Raw genomic sequence first — 17,724 nt, 5'->3', positions numbered from 1 at the left:
CGTTTTTTTTTCTTCTTTCATTTTTTCTTTGTTAAAAGTAACGAATGCAGTCTCTCTCTTAACTAACGATGCACTTACTGTAAAACGATCTTTTATGGTACTCTGTGTATAGGTATGAATATGCAAATAGTTTATACGAATCTTGATAGGTTCTTTCTCAGAAAGAAAAAAAAAACAATGTCTCTGTTTAAAGGTGGTCGTGAGTTCAATCTCCGTTTTTTTTCTTTTTTTGAACTGTAGAAAACAAGTGCACTAAAAAGTGGAAGAAGAGCAGTTGTTCAAGAGTGGGAAGAATAAGTCTTGAGAGCCCCCTTGCGTGCGCTACTGGCTTAGATATAGATTATACATAGTCTAGTATTCATGTAGATGCATTATTATAAAAATAATTTTGATACCCTTTAATTATCTAAAGAAAACTAGTATGTATTTTTTTTTTGTATGAAACCAATATAAAAATTACGAAGATTTTGATTGATTTTATTTTTAAAATACAGTAGGCTAAAAGTATACTGGAATATGTTCAAAACATAACATAAATTATAAAGGGGTTTATTCACAGTGCCATTGCCAAGTACCTCAAAATATATACGTTGACCGATAGGTGTAATAGGAAGTATTTGTCAAACCTTATCTAGGGGTTGTGTTATTTTGGCCTTAAAGCCTCAGAAAGTTGGCCAAAAAGTGCAGCAAATGTAAGGGGGTCATTTGGTATTTTAGAGATACCGAGAGGTTTTTGCAATGAAATCAATATAGGAATAAGATCAGTATGCAACCGCATGTAGCATAGGTGAGAAAAACATCCATAGAGAATAGCGCTAAGCTGAGATATCGGCATAGGTAATGGGTTGAAGATTTGTTCAAAACTAGATATCTCGAAAGAAAACAAAGGTAGATGAAAGAAAAAAGTATGTCTAGTGTAGAACATTTGAAGAGCTTCCATATGACTTGCAATTTGTTTCAAAGAAACTTCAGGAACAGAATGAACCTAGTAGATCATTCTTCACCATGTCAAAACTGATGCCAAATCGTTTCAAAAATCTAGTCATATTTCGACCTTCGTTGCTTGCTTGATTGATAGCGAGGCTATATGAGACGTTGACCCACAGTTTAAACTGGAATCCGAATCTCTCAGTTTCTCTAAATCACCAATGATTCCCCCATCATCTTTGCTACCGTTTTCGACCAACTTCTTGAGGCTTTAGGACCAAAATAACGGTACCTCTAGATAGGGCTTGACGAGTACTTCCTATGATACCTATTGGTCAACGGCTGCGCCTTCTGGAGCCCTTGGCAATGGAACTGTGAATACATCCATTGGTTTTCGAGAGGGACAAGAGAAAGTTAGTATTCTGGGTAATAAAAGTGGTTTACACTTGACAAAGTTTGAGAAACGCTACTATATATACTGTATCTGCTGAAAATTGTTCTTAAGAAACGCTTCTTACCCTTTTTCTTTAACGTACTTTCGGAAGTGCACTTACTTATTTAAGACGTCCAATATTTTACCACAAATTGAAGCTGATTTAAGTGATTTTCCCCTCAATATATTTTCGGTACGAGATGCTTATTTTGCGAGAGAAACGTACGTGTATGTGGAGAAAATGGGTTGAGATGATATATCGCGTAAAAATGTTTCTGGATATATATATACTTTTCATTTGCGCTGGTAACTTCATAATTCATACCGATTGGCAAGCAGCCACCCATCTTCCTTGCTTTCCTCGCGACGTTCCTGATAAATGGTTCACCAGTTTTCCCACCTTCGTAATTGATGGTTTAGACGAAGAAAGTGGTCTAGAGGTCTCGAAGATTCTCTCATGTTGGTTTTTGCTTTGCTTTCAGACGTCTTGGAGCTCCCGCGACCTTGGAAACGATCATTCTTTTCTTCACTTGCACTTTGATAGGGGGCAGAGCATAATTTCATTCAGATCGTAATTATCGATAACGTTTCCCTTTTTTCTTACCAAATACAATTTCGACTTAATAGCCTAATTTCCTAAATCACAAAACAAAAGAAACTTGTTTTTTTTTTCCTTTTTCTACGAACTGCCCACCTGCGTTGTGGCGTTCATGAAGGCTACAGAAATTGCTTTTTCCCATGCAGCTAACAAGTAGTAACGCTAAAAGATGTATTGGTTTCTTAAAATGCACTACAGCATCAAACCATCACAGTAAGTCTAAGAATATTGTATACAGTCCGACGCTAAGAAGAAAATCTTACGTGGCGTTATGATTTATTACAATCAGTGTTTGTTCGAGACATGATTTTTTGGGGGTTGGCACTGCTCCTCCGGAGCCCTAACCTTGCCCGTCGGAGAATTCCAAAAGAATACGTCTATAATATAATAATAAATAGAATATTACCATGCGAAAATATGTGCCCTTCGAATACTAAATATGTCTCCCGGAGCATTTTTTTCTGAAAGAAACACTGATTATAATTACGAAGGAAAAAGCGCTGTTAGACAGTGATGATTTCAAGGGGGTGACCCGGAGCAGGGTCGTACGCAGATGTGAGTCCTGGGGGTTCAGATCCGCCAGAAATCCCGACTTTTCAGTAAATTTAGCCCAATTTTAGGGGTGACTTTTACATATTTTAACATCATGTTGAATTTGCCCTCCCAAAAAATAATCCCCCCGGAAATAAATTCCTGCGTACTTGCCTGGCTCAGAAGTAAATCATCCCTCTCTTGGAGCTACAGTATTCTCCTGATGGCATATTTCTGATCGTGCTCAACGTGGGGTTTCAGTATTTTAGCAGTCATCCCCAATCGCCGGCGTATGTTGAAAATGCTCCTCTCGAAGAAATTCTTCTCAAATAACTTCACCTACTACACCTTTAATTCTATGTATGAATAGGCGATCTATTCTCATTTTTTTCTCTCCGCGGTCATTGCTGACCAAAATCTGAAAAATATGTGGGCAGGTAGGAGGGGGAGAAGAGTATCTGCATCATTCCTGCCCCCCCCCACTCTTTGCCTTGGCTTGGCTGTTTTGTTCTTTGGTCAACACACGTCTAGCTTAAATGGTAGAATGGTAAAGTGGGAGGGAACGGATAATTGCAAAGAAAATGTTGTTGTTGACCACAAATTCATTGCCTATGATTAAACTAGGAACCATTCAAAGCAGAAGTGAGCGTTCTTCCACTCAACCGTCGCGAAGGGAGATAGTCAATATAGTTTACAAGGCGTCAAACTCTGTAATGTCTGTTCCGGAGAATAATAAAACTTTTCCTTTAACCAAATAAATAAATAAATAAATAAATAAATAAATAAAGGGGGCACAGTTACGACCTGTAAACTAAAGCAATTGAAATGAATGATGATACGATTTGTAGAATGAGAATGTGTGAGTTAACAAGAAAACCGCGAGAAAACCCAGAGCCACAATGTTGTCTAGCATAAACGCGCATGACCTGGAACCGAACCAGGGACTTGTTGCACCAGAAGTGAACGCTCATCCACTTGGCCACCATGCCCAAGATAAAGCTTCTTTTTTGACACCTTCCTTTACCTTAAGTTGTTGTAGATTTTATAACCTTTTTTTGTATACATATTACCTGGTTACGTTTACTAAAATCACAACACATATCGAACCAGAGGTCCCTCTGAATGAGTTAGAGATTTAGTTTACTGGGAGAGTACATTATTTTGTAAAATGTATTAGTGAGAAAAGTCTAGCAGGGGAAGGATTCCGGAACAGGGCTTTATAGAGAAGACTCGTGATATCCGACGTAAGTGAGAAAAGACGGGGAGAAAGAAGAAAATATGGTATGGTAGATATTTAACTCTTGTTTGGCATAGTGCTTCTCTGTGTAATAGTAGAAAAGTTGTAGACTCTAATTTTGTTACGTTTGCTGCTTGTAATTTTGCCGAAACCAATGGTGTGGTCGGTTAACCCTGTTCTCTCTTTTAGGTTTTATAGTAAGATGAGGAACGGCACGTACTGCAAGTGTTGATCTTGCAGCACTGAGTTCCAAGCCCGGTTGGGGTTCAGTTGCTCAGTGGGGAGATTCTTACCTCTGGAGCATGGTGTCCGTGGTTCCATTCCCGGCCAAGTAAGTTTGTGGTGGGCAGCGTGTGCTATGGGGTGTTCTCGTGTACCTCCGTTTCCTTCTACATTATCATTTCCTCCCACATTATAATTCCATTATTTTTTCCATTATCATTCACTTGCTTTAATCATCTGTTTCCATTAACCTAACGGGAATAATTGTGGGACGTTAAACTGAAAGAATTCATTTCTGATCGTGATTCAGAGCTTAGGTTAATAGAGATCTTATCCTTGGTAACCACGATCTTGCACAGGGATGTTAAACAAAATAAAAATATTTTGAAAAAAACTACCTGTAATATTGTACTGCCAGGAGCTCAGCTACAAAACAATGACTTTCTTCTGCTGTAGATTGAGAGATGAATGTCCATAATACGTATTAGCGTAACACCTTTGTAAAGTACCAAATTCTCGGTTAACACCCTTCCTTTGTACTAAATCTAAACAGATTAAGAATTTGATTTACTTCTTACACTGAAAGTAAGAATTTAAACGGATGTATTTTGCTGATAAAGTTGTTTCGTTATTTCATAATAACAAAAGCTTGTAACTGGAAACCAACGGTATGTTAATGTTTCAAAGATTTACTTGACATTACCAACAGTCAGTACCTCAACATGTGTGTTATTGTCTTTGAGAGATATAAATCTTAAAATATAGAACAGGATATTGTATTTAGTGTTCTACTATATATTTATTTCGTTATGTTATTTGTACAGTACTCCATCAAACTAGACTTGAATTTCTTTTGTTCAGAAAATGCATTTTGGAGTTACGTCATATGTCCTTGATGTCATTTCGCTTTATAACACCCCCAACTTCCTAACTAGATGTGATACAAATTGTTATTGTATTTGAGTCCTTCGACCTCTGTGTTTTTTTGATTTCAGAGATTAAATTTCTGAGTGGTTTCTGTCAAAAATGGTGTCATGTAAACGACTGACTATTGTGTGGGGCAAAGCTTAACAGAATCGAAGAGACAACGCACAGAAAAAAATATGTACATTTTTTCCACATATATATAACACGCCTTCTTTTTCTGTTCCATGTATCGAATCCAGGTCACGAGGTGTGGGAATGGGTGAAACTGTAGATTGAATACATCTCTCACACAACTTTCCGTTTTACTACTACACTATGTGACTGGTATTTGTAATTTAAATGCTGGAGAGAAGATGTATCGCGCGGATGTATTGGATCCATAAACGTGTCCGGTTGCTGTCATTTCCCATAAACTTCCGAGAAACTATAAAACAAACATTGGTAGATGTCTTCGTAAGTTGAAGCTGAGTTGTAACGCTTGTGGCATTGAGATTTTTACAGATTATCATCACATCCAGAATTCTGTAACAAAATTCAAATTGCTACATCAGTAATGCAGCCTATTTGCTACATATCCATGGATTGTTCTACATGTAGCTGTTTGTTACTATACTGATGATTGTTAACTTTGTGATAATCATCCCTGGTCTAGTGGTTAGCGCGCGTGCCTTTGATACACAACGTTCCCAGTTTGATTCCCGATGGGAGAGAAGTTGTTCGGATTCTAGTTTAAACACTAGGTCTTATGGTACAATCAAAGGCAAAAGTTTTTTCGTTTAATGAAATTAGTTTCGTAAATAACTGTGATGGAAGGACAATTTGAGTACGGTTTTTAATAAATTAAAAACAAAGTAACTTTCTGTATGTTCCAGCTATACCACCGTTATTACCAAAATAAATATTACCAAACGGAAAGAAAGAACTTTTGTCGCTGAGTGCACATAGTATTACTGCTGACAAAGTTCGTAAATTCATATCAAGCAATCGAGCGCTGTAATTCTGTCCCTTGTACTACAGGATGCGTAAGATCAGTGATCGAGCAGTGTTTGTCCCGCAAGTGTCTGGTTAGATATTTCTGGTCTAGTCTTTGCTATTTATCGTATCGCGCTCCTACCACACAAACACAAGAAGAAATATATGGCAGGTTCGAACTTAGTATACTAAATTTTAGTAGCTATAAAGGAAATCTTTCTTTCCTCTTCCCTTTCTCTACAACATATCTTATCGATTATCTACCTAAGGTAGTGATTAGTATGACGCCTTAATAACTGATAGGACTGTTTTGTAGTTTGTCCTAATATTATAGAGAACGGCAATCACTATTAGCTGTAGTTAGGCTCAAACTTTTCATCTTGCAGATAGCAGACATAATGTTCAGAGATAAGTTTTCGAACCTAGACAGTGTAATGACACTTCTTATTATTATTATCCTCTCCATGATAAGCTGTCTGCGGTGTAACCTAACACACAATAACACAGAATGATGTATTTTTGCTTCAAATCATCATTTGAGCATTAAACAGTTTATCTACAGAAAATGAGTATCTTTATCTACTTCGTTAGTTTCTAAGACATCGTCATATGCCCATTAATTACTTGCATTTGGTTTAACGTGTTTCCAGAGGAAAGAAAAATCATTAAGGACAAGAGTTCTTGCCACATTAATCGTGGATTATTTCTGGAATTGCCCTCATTAGTTTGGTAAATCCGTGGTGGAAAGTCAGAAAAAAGATCACGTCCGTATACTTGGTTGAAGCGAATATGAAACGCCTGAATCACATGCAACCAATTCTGCTTATTTGTTTTGTTGGTTGTATGTCTTTCAGGCGTAAATATAACTAAACTATCACGGCGTAATACCCACCTAATTTAAGGATGAATATTTTTGCGATATTGGATTGTCAATCTATTGATTCTATGCAGAACTTTTAGTTTTCCTTTAACAACAACGATGATTTTAATTTTGATTTTATTCATTTATTCACCAAATTTATTCAAATATGACTTATTTAGTGAAAATTTTTAATACATAATTTTGATATTTATGAATGAATTTTAATTAATATGAATTCATTTTTAAGAACTAATGGATACATAAATAGACTTGAAGAAATCTATAGAGCGAAATAATTAAATTTGTTATTTATTTTGAACGAAAGAGACGAAAACTTTACCAGTTGTTAATCAGTTGGCTGACAAAAAACAAACTGTCAAAGGTATAACTACTATTGTAAATCAGAATGTATAAAGAAGTTCAAATTAATCTTCATTACGTGTTGAAATGAGTAATTATATTTAAAGCACGATCTCAGTCACAGCAAGTTCCACTAGAGATCTATATGGAGAGGCTCGCCATCTGTTCCTTTATTAGGAAAACACCAAAGGGCCTTATAAGATTATAATGTTAGTACTGCACACAATAATACTTGAACGAAATCGAATTTTTGAATTCTTTTCTTTTCTTTCTTTTTTTTTTTTTTTGTGCAGTAGTTAGCTTCAAAAAAGTTGTCAAAGTGTCAACAGTATAAAGTCTACAATTTTTTGTTTATTTATTTATTTTTTTTAAAATTGAACTTTAGTCATTGTTTGCAAGCTTTGCAGCTCATCTGTTTAAACAGGAGGACAAAATATAACAGGGTGAGTTCGCTATTTTCTTTCTGAAGCACAATTTCTGCAGAAAAACGAGAAAACGTTTCAGAGTCTTTTAAATTATTTTGATATATGATGTAGCAGTGTGTTCTGTAGTGAGAGTTATGACGAGAATTCGCATTTTTTTTTCTAAATAAACCGCTAAGGTCAGAGAATATATATACAAACAGTGGCGCAGTGCGTTTTTATTTTGAGTACTGCTGTTCCATTCTGCTTTTGGTGACAGTAGAATGTCTTTCGTTTTAGACGTCCGCAAAATATGTCATACATAGCTTAGTTACATGTATATAATATAGTCTTTTTTTTCTTTTCTGTACTTTTTCTTTCTTTTTCTTTTTCTTCTTTTGGTAATAGTGATCTCAAAAGTGACTTCCTTTTCCTTTATGACTAATTTTAGTTTAGTTTAGTTTTTGTGTTTGCATCTCTATGCAGCGCCGAAGTTATGAAGGTTGAGTTGAGTTGATTTTGAGTTAAATGTCCCTTTCAGTAGCGAGGCTGTATGAGACGGGACGTACTGATTAACGTGGAATCAGAAGCACGTGAGCTCCCGCCGGGAATCTTCCACGCCAAAGGTGCGTACGCTAGTCTCGAAGGAGCTCTCGAAGATATGAAGATACACTTTAGTACCCGGCTATTTGAGGTGATCGCAAAGCGTATTTATTGCTTGGAATACGCTGACCATGTATTTAAATGTAGATGGCTAATCACAAACGCGAAAGCAATAAAAACGCGAAGAAAACGTCGGCTCGAGTATTTGGTACATTTCGGAACAATAGACCGCCTGCTGTTTAAAAGATTTCAAAAGGAAGTTGAAAAAAGGAAAGACGTGTTGCCAGGCAAGGGGATTTTAGAAAGAAACATCTGCTTGAAAGATGCTTTGTGCAGAGTATTGGAACTCTGCTAGTATAGACCTGGACCTGGCAAAAAGACCCGGAAACCCTGACTGGCTCACAGTATGATTTACAACTCTGGTGAAAGTAAAATTACTGAAAAGCCACCTTGGCCGCGTTCGCTACATGGGGTAACGCTTTCTCAAATAGCCTAAGTTTTACTATTAGTCTTGTTCCGACCCGCACCAAATACGCTCGAGCTGACGTTTTCTCAGCGATTTTATTGCTTTCGCGTTTATGATTAGCCATTTACATTTAAATACATGGTCAACGTATTCTAAGAGTACGCATGAGCAATAAATACGCTTTTCGATCGCCTCAAATAGCCGGATACTTAAACATTGACTCGAAGCCACGGGGATTGAATGCGGTGCAGTTGGCGACTGTACAGAACTCAGAGGGTGAGCCGTTACCCACCTCACTTACCTCGCCTGCAATACAGCTTAATTACAAAAGTACGCCACGCAAAACCGGTATGGCTTTTCTGTTTTTCGGTACTAGTTTTCGTGCTTCCAAGCACCTAAGCTATTTGTAAATGACAGCTGAACCTGTCACTTATCTTGGGTTTCGAACAGCAGGAGGCTCCAACTGACAATCGAACCAGGAACCACTCAAAATGCTGAGGCACTCAAGGATGTTATAAATAGAGGATCTGTCCATAGGTATCGTCATCCTATTAAATCGATGAAGCCAAAAAACAACCGAGCATCGGCAGGTATGATTGGCCACTCTCGTTTCCACCATCGTCTGATTGGCTACCTTCGTTTCCGCCATGATTGTTGACTCAAAACATTGCGATCCTATTGGGCGGAGTGGGCAGAGTAGGGGTGGCGAAACTGTGATGTATGGCTTCAAGATTTTGTTGTAAGGGTAGATCCTCTATTTTAAATAACATTCTTGGAGGCACTTAAGTCCCAGGCTAGACTTGCCACTGGCTCTATATTTGTTCCATTCCTTTCGTCCATAACTGCAAGTCTGTGCACAGATTTAGATATATATTTTTATTTGCGTGGCAGATAAAATCACAGATAGTCATTAAAAATACAAGATTTTTTTTTAGGTTCATTTCCAAATCACTATTAATTAGTGTAGTCAGTCTACTTACTTACAATGATTATGTAATTTGAATTTGATCGATATCATATCAAAGGATTTTTCCCTCAAATTTTATGTCATGTTTTATGCCAAATTTGATGTAAGTTCTAATACTTCTCGTCTCGCCTAAAATTTTTGTATTCGCACACACTTCTATCGATGACTATACTTGAACACGTCATTTATTTGTGTTTTAGAAATAAATAAATTAAAGTATCTGTATTGTGTGGTCTGTGCTATACAAAAATATTCAATGTTTCCGTCCCTGAGGTGTGACGTAATGATTTCGGGGGTGAACTTGACTTTCGCATGCCTGACCTACTTCACCTTCCGGAAACAAGTCGCGGAAAGAGAAAGAGAAAAAAGAAGAGGGGAGGGAGGAATCAAGCGTTCTGAAGATTAGAAAAAGAAACTCATTTCACTGAGTCGCAGACAGCGCCTCTTCGTGGCTGCCAAGAGAATTATTTTTCCTGGTACACATGCCCTTTCGCCTCACGCCATGTTCTGTTAGGGCGAACAATATGGAACAATCAAGGCCAGCGTAAATGTTGCCGACATCAATTAATCCTTTGTTATTCTGTAAGGGCGTCACTCGTCTTTCCCACATGCTCAATTGTCGACATTTCGTTTTTTTTTTTTCTTTTTTTTTATAGGTTAAAGAAATTATATGCTAGCTTTCCATTGATAATTCCAAATATTGGTGGATATTTTAAACCTAGACTAACAGACGAACAGGATTATCCTACATCAGACACATCAAACTAAGACCTATAATATTTGTTTTTTCCTTTCTTCATAATGCAGATAATTTACTCTAATACATATTCACAAAGCAGATATTTATTCATGGGCCTGATGAATAGGTAAGTAGCGCAAAGTGTTTTAGCCATAAAATTATCAACTGAATTTGATAAAGATTAGGCCTATTTGCTTTAAGTAGGTCATTGTCTTTCAGTGTGTGTGTGTGTGTGTGTGTGTGTGTGTGTGTGTGTGTGTGTGTGTGTGTGTGCGCGCGTTGTGTTGTGCATAGAGCTTTTGTGGATAACCCATAATGACGTAAAACCCTGAGGTTTCGTTAGTCGCTTGGTCATGGCACGAAAAAAGCTGAATTTCAGTGGCGGATGTAGAAGAAAAAACGGGGGGGATAGCCAGAACCAAGACTATGATATCATTAGTTTGGTATAAACTTTGAAAAATATATAAATAATATTTTCAACTATTTTTCTTATGGTGGCCCCGCGTAGCGTAGTCGCAAACGCTCTCGCCTTCGGTGCGAGCGGTCCCGGGTTCGATTCCCGGTGGGGGCACTCGGTCGAAAAAGTGTAAAAACGCTTTTTCAGGCCAGCCACCCTAATTGAGGTTTTCCTGGGTTTTCCTCATTCACACCAGGCAAATGCCGGGGTGGTTACTAATTTATAGGTCCCAGGCCGCTTCCTTCCTTCCCCCATCCTTTTTTCCTTCCCTTTCCCCGGATTGTGTGCTCGCCGAGGGACGTCCTCCCTCAGAATCGTGAAGGGCTAAATGGCCTTAGATGCCGAAAGCCCAGAAATCTAAATCCTAAATCCCAATTTTTCTCATGCAAAAAACTGGGGGACCCAGACCCCACCGTGGTCCCACTCAAGATCCGCCACTGTTGAAATCAATCGCAAGCAAAGTAAATCAAATAGTATAGATGAATCTGATAGATCCACCTTTCAAATTCGAGTTGATTTTAAGTATTCTAAATTTGGTTTTACTTTATGTATTTATTTAATTACGTGGGTTCTGCTTTGTTCCTGGGCAAAATTAATGGATTCAGTTTTTTTTTCTGGCCATGGACAAATTTCTGTTGAAAGTGCTTCAAATGCGGCTTTATCTGCTGCAAAAATACTTTTAATCTAGATGTACCATTTGCGACCATGTGGAACTGTTACGTTCAAATCTATTCTACTTGAGTCGGTAGCGGGCCTAGGGCGGGACCGGGTGATCTAAACCCTCCTAGTTTTCTGAGTGACAAAAATAATTTAAACTATTTAATTATGTATTTTTGAAAGTTTGTACTAAAATCATAATATACCTATCATAATCTCCTTTCTGGCTCCTTCCCCCAGGAGCGTCATTTCAGATTTTGCTTGGGGGGGGGGCAAGACCCCTTGATATAAGTAAAATTTCGCGTTTTTCACCGATTTACTACTATTCTATTGATAAAATATATATACATCTCAAACTCAGGGGGGGCAAATGCCCCTCCCTGCCTCCCCCCTAAATGACGCCCCTGCCTCCCCGTCCTCCAGTTTTTTTACCTTCTAGATTCGCCACTGACTGGATTCATTACAGTGTTGCCACAGTCCTAGCTCTGGAGTGGGCTGAAAAATAGTACCAAATTGAACCAAAAGGGGCTGAACTCATTATTTTATATCAGTGTAATACATAGCTCTATAACACGAAACTAAAAGAAGTAAAGTTCTAGAACACTCCCCCCCCCCCTCTTCCAAGAGTCCAAATCAAAAAAAGTGCTCTTTTTAAAAATTATTTTTTAAAAACATCCAAATAGGAGGACTCAGTGGCGTAACAATGGCCTTTGGCGCCCCTAACCGAAATACCTAGTGGCGCCCCCTCACCCATTTAATAGACCAATGTATGACCATCTGTAACTTACGCGTATGCGCCACATCCCACATTTGACTAGCTTTGGGCACTGTTGCCAACATGAGATTTCTCTTTCCGCTAAAACAGGGCTAAAAATTCGCTAACTGAAAAAAAAAAATCACGTCTACAAAAATACTGTAAGTAATATTGCAATCTGTATTTAAGAAGATCAGCTAATTATTACTCTCCAATAATGTTGATATTAGAGCCTAAATAGGTCAGTATCATTCTCATTGCGTCATCTCAGTCAACATCAGGAGCGGACGAAGGCAAAATTTTCACCCTGCCAATGAGTTTTTGCCCCTCCCCACACCTAGTCCTAGCCTATATTTTACATTTTATTACAGTGATGTTAGGAAATTTATTTTGGGGTGCTCGTTTGGGCTTCCCTGACGTTACCGTCCAAGGCAGTTGCCCGGTTTGTCCAACCTTTGGTGCTTGGAGAATTTGTCGTTATTGTTGAAAGCCTGCTGCGCAGGGGAATTTTATTTATAGTTAGTAAGCTCAATACATGTAATATATGACTGGTATCGTATTAATACGGTAATAATTAATTACCAGGAGGATTAATTTCTTAATCATACAGTGCTGTAACCTCGACGAGTTTACAATAATGCCAATAATTTGATACGCAAATGTAATAAACTACGAGAGAGGGGGGAAGAAATTTTTATTCTTGCCATGTTTGAAAATGAAGACCACGAAAACTTAGGGCTCCATTTATATAATTTGTTTCTTTTTTCATTAAAAACCTGGGGCTCCCCCTAATATACCGAAACGTCCTGCGCCCGTAGGCAATGCCTACCCTGCCTACCCTATTGCTACGCCGCTGGGAGGATCCTAAACAACCGTGGAAGTAGATGAAACTTTTCTCGCACGTAGGAAGTATAACAGAGGCCGCAAATTAAGAGAGATAAGAGTTATTATCTTCGGTATGTATGCAAGGAAACCAAACGCGCCTCTATTTCAAAGTAACCACAAATCAAAGCGGTATTATGCTCATATATGATATATGATATATGATTGATATATATATATATATATATATATATATATATATATATATATATATATATATATATATATATATATATATATATATATATATATATATATATATAAAACGAGAAACAAATCAATCATCTCCGAGTTCACTCCTTATGACATCACACAATATGAGTAACATGGGATGTGGGAAAAGTCTTACTGACACTTTTGAAAATGTGACAAGTATTTGTTGAATGGTGCTGAATTGGGTAGAATTGTACCAACTTTTTCACGAAACGGGCTGAAAATGCCAGCGTGGTACCAACGGGCCGATGAATGACAAAAAGGGCTGAATTTGGTACAATTGTACCAAGTGTGGCAACAGTGATTCATTATGAGTCCATCTAAACTGGACGAAGCGGAAAAACGTATTTGGATTTCGATATTTTAATACTCCGAAAAAGTTGCTTTCTTTAACATCCTTATTACGAAACACAAAGAAAAAGGAAAAAGGAAACTTTTCCCGGAAAAATTTCCTCATTTCTCTTTACGTGTAATTTCAAGTGTTGCCAAATCAGTGAAATTTCAACAAATTTGAGGGAAGTTATTATTGGACCTAATATTTTAAATGTACAATATAATTGATTTTGGTTCCGAAAGGTACTAATAAATTCCCACGTTCATCTTCCCGTCCGTCCGTTTGTCAACATATATCAGAGTAAAAACGGCCAGAGAGAGCAAGATTTTTTTTTTCTTTAAATATGGAACCAATGCCGTAAGAATAAGTTCCATGTTCTTCCGTAATTCTCTATTCAAACCTGAATTACTAAAAATTTAGAATTTCTGGTTTGAACATTGATCACTTAAGATCAAAACTCGGTAATAGGTACCAATGGTACATTTTTTTTTTTTTTTTTTTTAAATGTGGATTCACAGTTCCAAATATAGATCTCATTCTGTTGAAACTGGAATTGATAGAAATGTATCATTTCAGATTATAACACTGATCGCCGCAGAGTGCAAATGGTAATTAGTGTTGTCCACGGGACAAGATTTAACTGGGACAGTTTTGTCTTGAAAATATGCCGTTGTGAACGTGATGTCTCGTCTCAAAAATTATGTTTTTATTACAAGAACTTAAAGTCTAGTCTTGTATCTTGCCACGAAATAGAAAATTTCTTGTCTCGTGCCCATCACTAATGGAAACCGATAGCGCCAAATGGTTTTCTAATATAGATTTAGTGTTGTACACTCATGTCCAAAATGATTGTCGCATACCTTTAACTGTCTTGTTGTGAAAATATAATTTGATAACGATTTTGCAGAGTATTTTTAATACTGTTACTTTCTGTATAATCGGGAAATGTATATTTATGGTATAAATTTCACAGGAAGAGAGTTATAAATACGAAAATTAGAATGAGTAAAACAAAATGTTGCTAAATTGACAATAGTTTTCCTTTTCATTATATTGTTCCTATTTACTGCTCTTTTGACATGAAATTTACTACATACACTTCTTTGCTGATTATATACATACTAACATTATAAGAAATACCGGACGAAATAGTTATCAAAATTATATTTCTACAACAACGTACGAGGGCTAGTCAAGAAAGACTTGGACTGATTTTTTTCTAGGCAATTTATTATTACTCAGCAACAGGCACATGATCCTTTTCAAAGTAGTCCCCGCCCATTTGAATGCACTTTTTCATTCGAGTCTTCCAGTCCTCAAACACGTGTCGCAGGCCATTCTTTGAGAGGTCCTTCAAAACCGCCTCCGATGCCTTCAGAACCTCGGAATTATCGGAGAAGCGGCGTCCACGCAGTCTGGATTTTAGGGCAGGGAATAGAAAAAAGTCGCACGGTGCGGTAGGCGTCTCCACCATCCTCAAACCTTTGCAACAGCTCCCTGCAAGTCTCCACTCGAACGGCCTTCTGCTCTGGTGTCAGGAGTCGCGGAATCCATCGCGCACACACTCGGCTCATGTGGAGGTGGTCATGCAAAATTTTGAAGGCACTGCCATGAGATATGCGTAGTGCGGCTGCCAGATCGTCGATACTGATGCGGCGATCTTCTCTAACAGTGACTGCTGCCGTGTTAATGTTCACCTCAGTAACAGCTGACGCTGATACACCTGGTCCACCAGCTTTCGTGATTGTCATTCGGCCCTCTTTAAACTCTTTGAACCACCAGAACACGGTACTTCGTGGCAGAGCGTCATCTTTGTAGGCTGCTCTCAACATTCCTAGAGTTTCTGTTGCACTTTTCCCCAAGCGATAGCAGAACCGTATAGCTGCAAATTGTTCATCTCGTAATGACTCCATTTCTTCTACAGGCGACTTCTAGAGGCGGCGCAGAACATCACCTGCAATAAAAAGTCGTGGTTACCAAACATGCAATGATTCCTTAACAACATTTTATATATATGCACAGCAAGACCCACCCTACTTGTATGCCAAACTATGAAGCTCCAACGTTAACAGAACTGCCGGGAAAAAAATCAGTCCAAGTCTTTCTTGACTTGCCCTCGTATTTATAGATATGCGACAATCATTTTGGACATGAGTGTACGAGTAATTTCGTTGCATCTCCGTCCATCTCTCTGTCTACTAAAACCGGAAGCGCTAGAAATATACCGTAGTACCACCTTCAGTCCCCCCCCCCTCATAGTTTAGGCTCATTTGCCAGATTTATTAATCTCCAAACTAGGACATTGTTAATGCCAATACCTTATTAAAAATTCTCGTGATAAATTCTCAACAAGTCACATTATTATTATTATTATTATTATTATTATTATTATTATTATTATTATTATTATTATTATTATTATTATTATTATTATTATTATTATTATTATTATTAAGCAGGCAGGTTCTGATACTAAGGATTTTTTTTTTTCAATTTTAGGTTTAGGCCAGGAAATGTTTCTTCTGCGTTTTTCCATCTTCAGCTTCCTCTTTTAACTCCCAGTATTTTCTCTTATTTTTCAAATCATCAATGACTTGTGTTCTTCTTCTTTCTATTTGTCGCTTTCCTTCCATCTTAACCTCTATAACGGTATGAAGAAGACAATTTCTTCGCAAAATATGTAAAATTGAAATTCTCTTCCTAAGCGCCCTCTTCTCTCCTATCCATTTTAAAATATCTTCGTTTAAAACACCACAGTTCAAAGACCTCTAAATGTTTCTTCTCTTTCGTAATGTCCAAGTTTCTGAACCATACAGACCAATGCTCCATATATAGCTCCAACTTCTTCCTAAGTCCAATATTGAGTCTGCTGCTGCTCAATGAAAATTTATAGTGCACGTTTCTGAAAATTGAAATGCAAGATTTATTCGTACACCACTCAGAATTCAAGCAAACTTTCACTACATAAATATTATTATGCACAAAGCTAGTATTTTGATTTTTACTACTACTACTACTACTACTACTACTACTAATAATAATAATAATAATAATAATAATAATAATAATAATAATAATAATAATAATAATAATAATAATAATGCAGAAATTAGTCTGAGGTAATTTGTTCTTCTGCTCACATCATTAAACGTGCACGATCTTTTACGCATTGTGAACCAACTGAAACACACGTCCACTATTAGTAATACTGTATTACATAGACTACAACACGATGGTTCGATGTACAACCTTCGATGCCAACTCGAAGAACTTAACAAAGGTTGTCAGATCGTAGATCAAAAATGTCACGAAACAGTGGAGAAAGCGCTAGAAGTTGTTAAATAACTTTGCGGCTAGAAAATAAATTTATCTGTCTCAGCGGCACTAAACACGAAACTGGCCGGGACGCCGAGATGACTCCTCGAAACCTCCTCGTATCCTGGGGCCGACTCCTCGTGTATGGCAAGCCTATAGTTTGATAATGTGGAGCAAAATCCATTTATTTTAATTAAAATTATCTCTAAGTTCATTGTTTATAGATCAAGTTTATTATGCAACTTTAATTTAATTTAATGTAGGTCGAGTATTTTATATAATTAGATTAGTACCACTTACTTCACGTATGCTTGTCCAAGATACAAATAAGAGCAGAACACTCATTTAATACACTAAGTGTGTGTGTATTTCTTGATGTGTGTGCAAAACATGACTTTGAAGGTACAACAGACTGTAACGCCAAAGAGGTATTACGTTGTTACTTACAATACATACCTTCACCTACGCATGGCAAAAGGGCGGGAAAATAATCGAACCTGTTTTCCTCATATATTTTCTCATCTTTTGTGTCCTGTTGTTTGAAATCGCAAGTGAATGACGTTGAAGGAGACACCCGTCCGTTTGTGGCCTGGCAGAAACACACACACACACACACAAAACCTGTTTTAGGGTTGTTTTTATCAACGGATTATTGTAAACAATAGAAGATAGCGGATGATAGAACACCTTCGTTCTAGTTATATTGAAGTATTTTCGATTTATGATATCACTAGCAGAATACCCGTTCTGTTTTCAGTGGAAGAATGATCCATTTTGGACATAAAGGAGTGAATTTGTATTTAAACGGCATTGGAAGTGATACTATTCGTCTCAGCAACTACGGAAACTATCGATTCGACATTAATA

The 17,724-nt window shown here is 37.4% G+C and overlaps 1 protein-coding gene and 1 non-coding gene across 2 annotated transcripts in view; both read left to right on the top strand.

The window, feature by feature from the left end:
* sano (CABIT domain-containing protein serrano) overlaps nt 1–17,724 on the top strand; it is a 227,779-nt gene that overhangs the window by 45,622 nt on the left and 164,433 nt on the right. The window lies entirely within an intron of this gene.
* TRNAR-UCG (transfer RNA arginine (anticodon UCG)) lies at nt 10,743–10,816 on the top strand. The gene has a single exon. It is a non-coding gene; the product is annotated as a tRNA-Arg (tRNA).

Source organism: Thermobia domestica, chromosome 1 (assembly GCF_964235325.1).
Source record: "Thermobia domestica chromosome 1, izTheDome1.hap1.1, whole genome shotgun sequence".
NCBI lineage: Eukaryota > Metazoa > Arthropoda > Insecta > Zygentoma > Lepismatidae > Thermobia > Thermobia domestica.
This window is presented reverse-complemented; position numbering and strand designations above follow the sequence as displayed.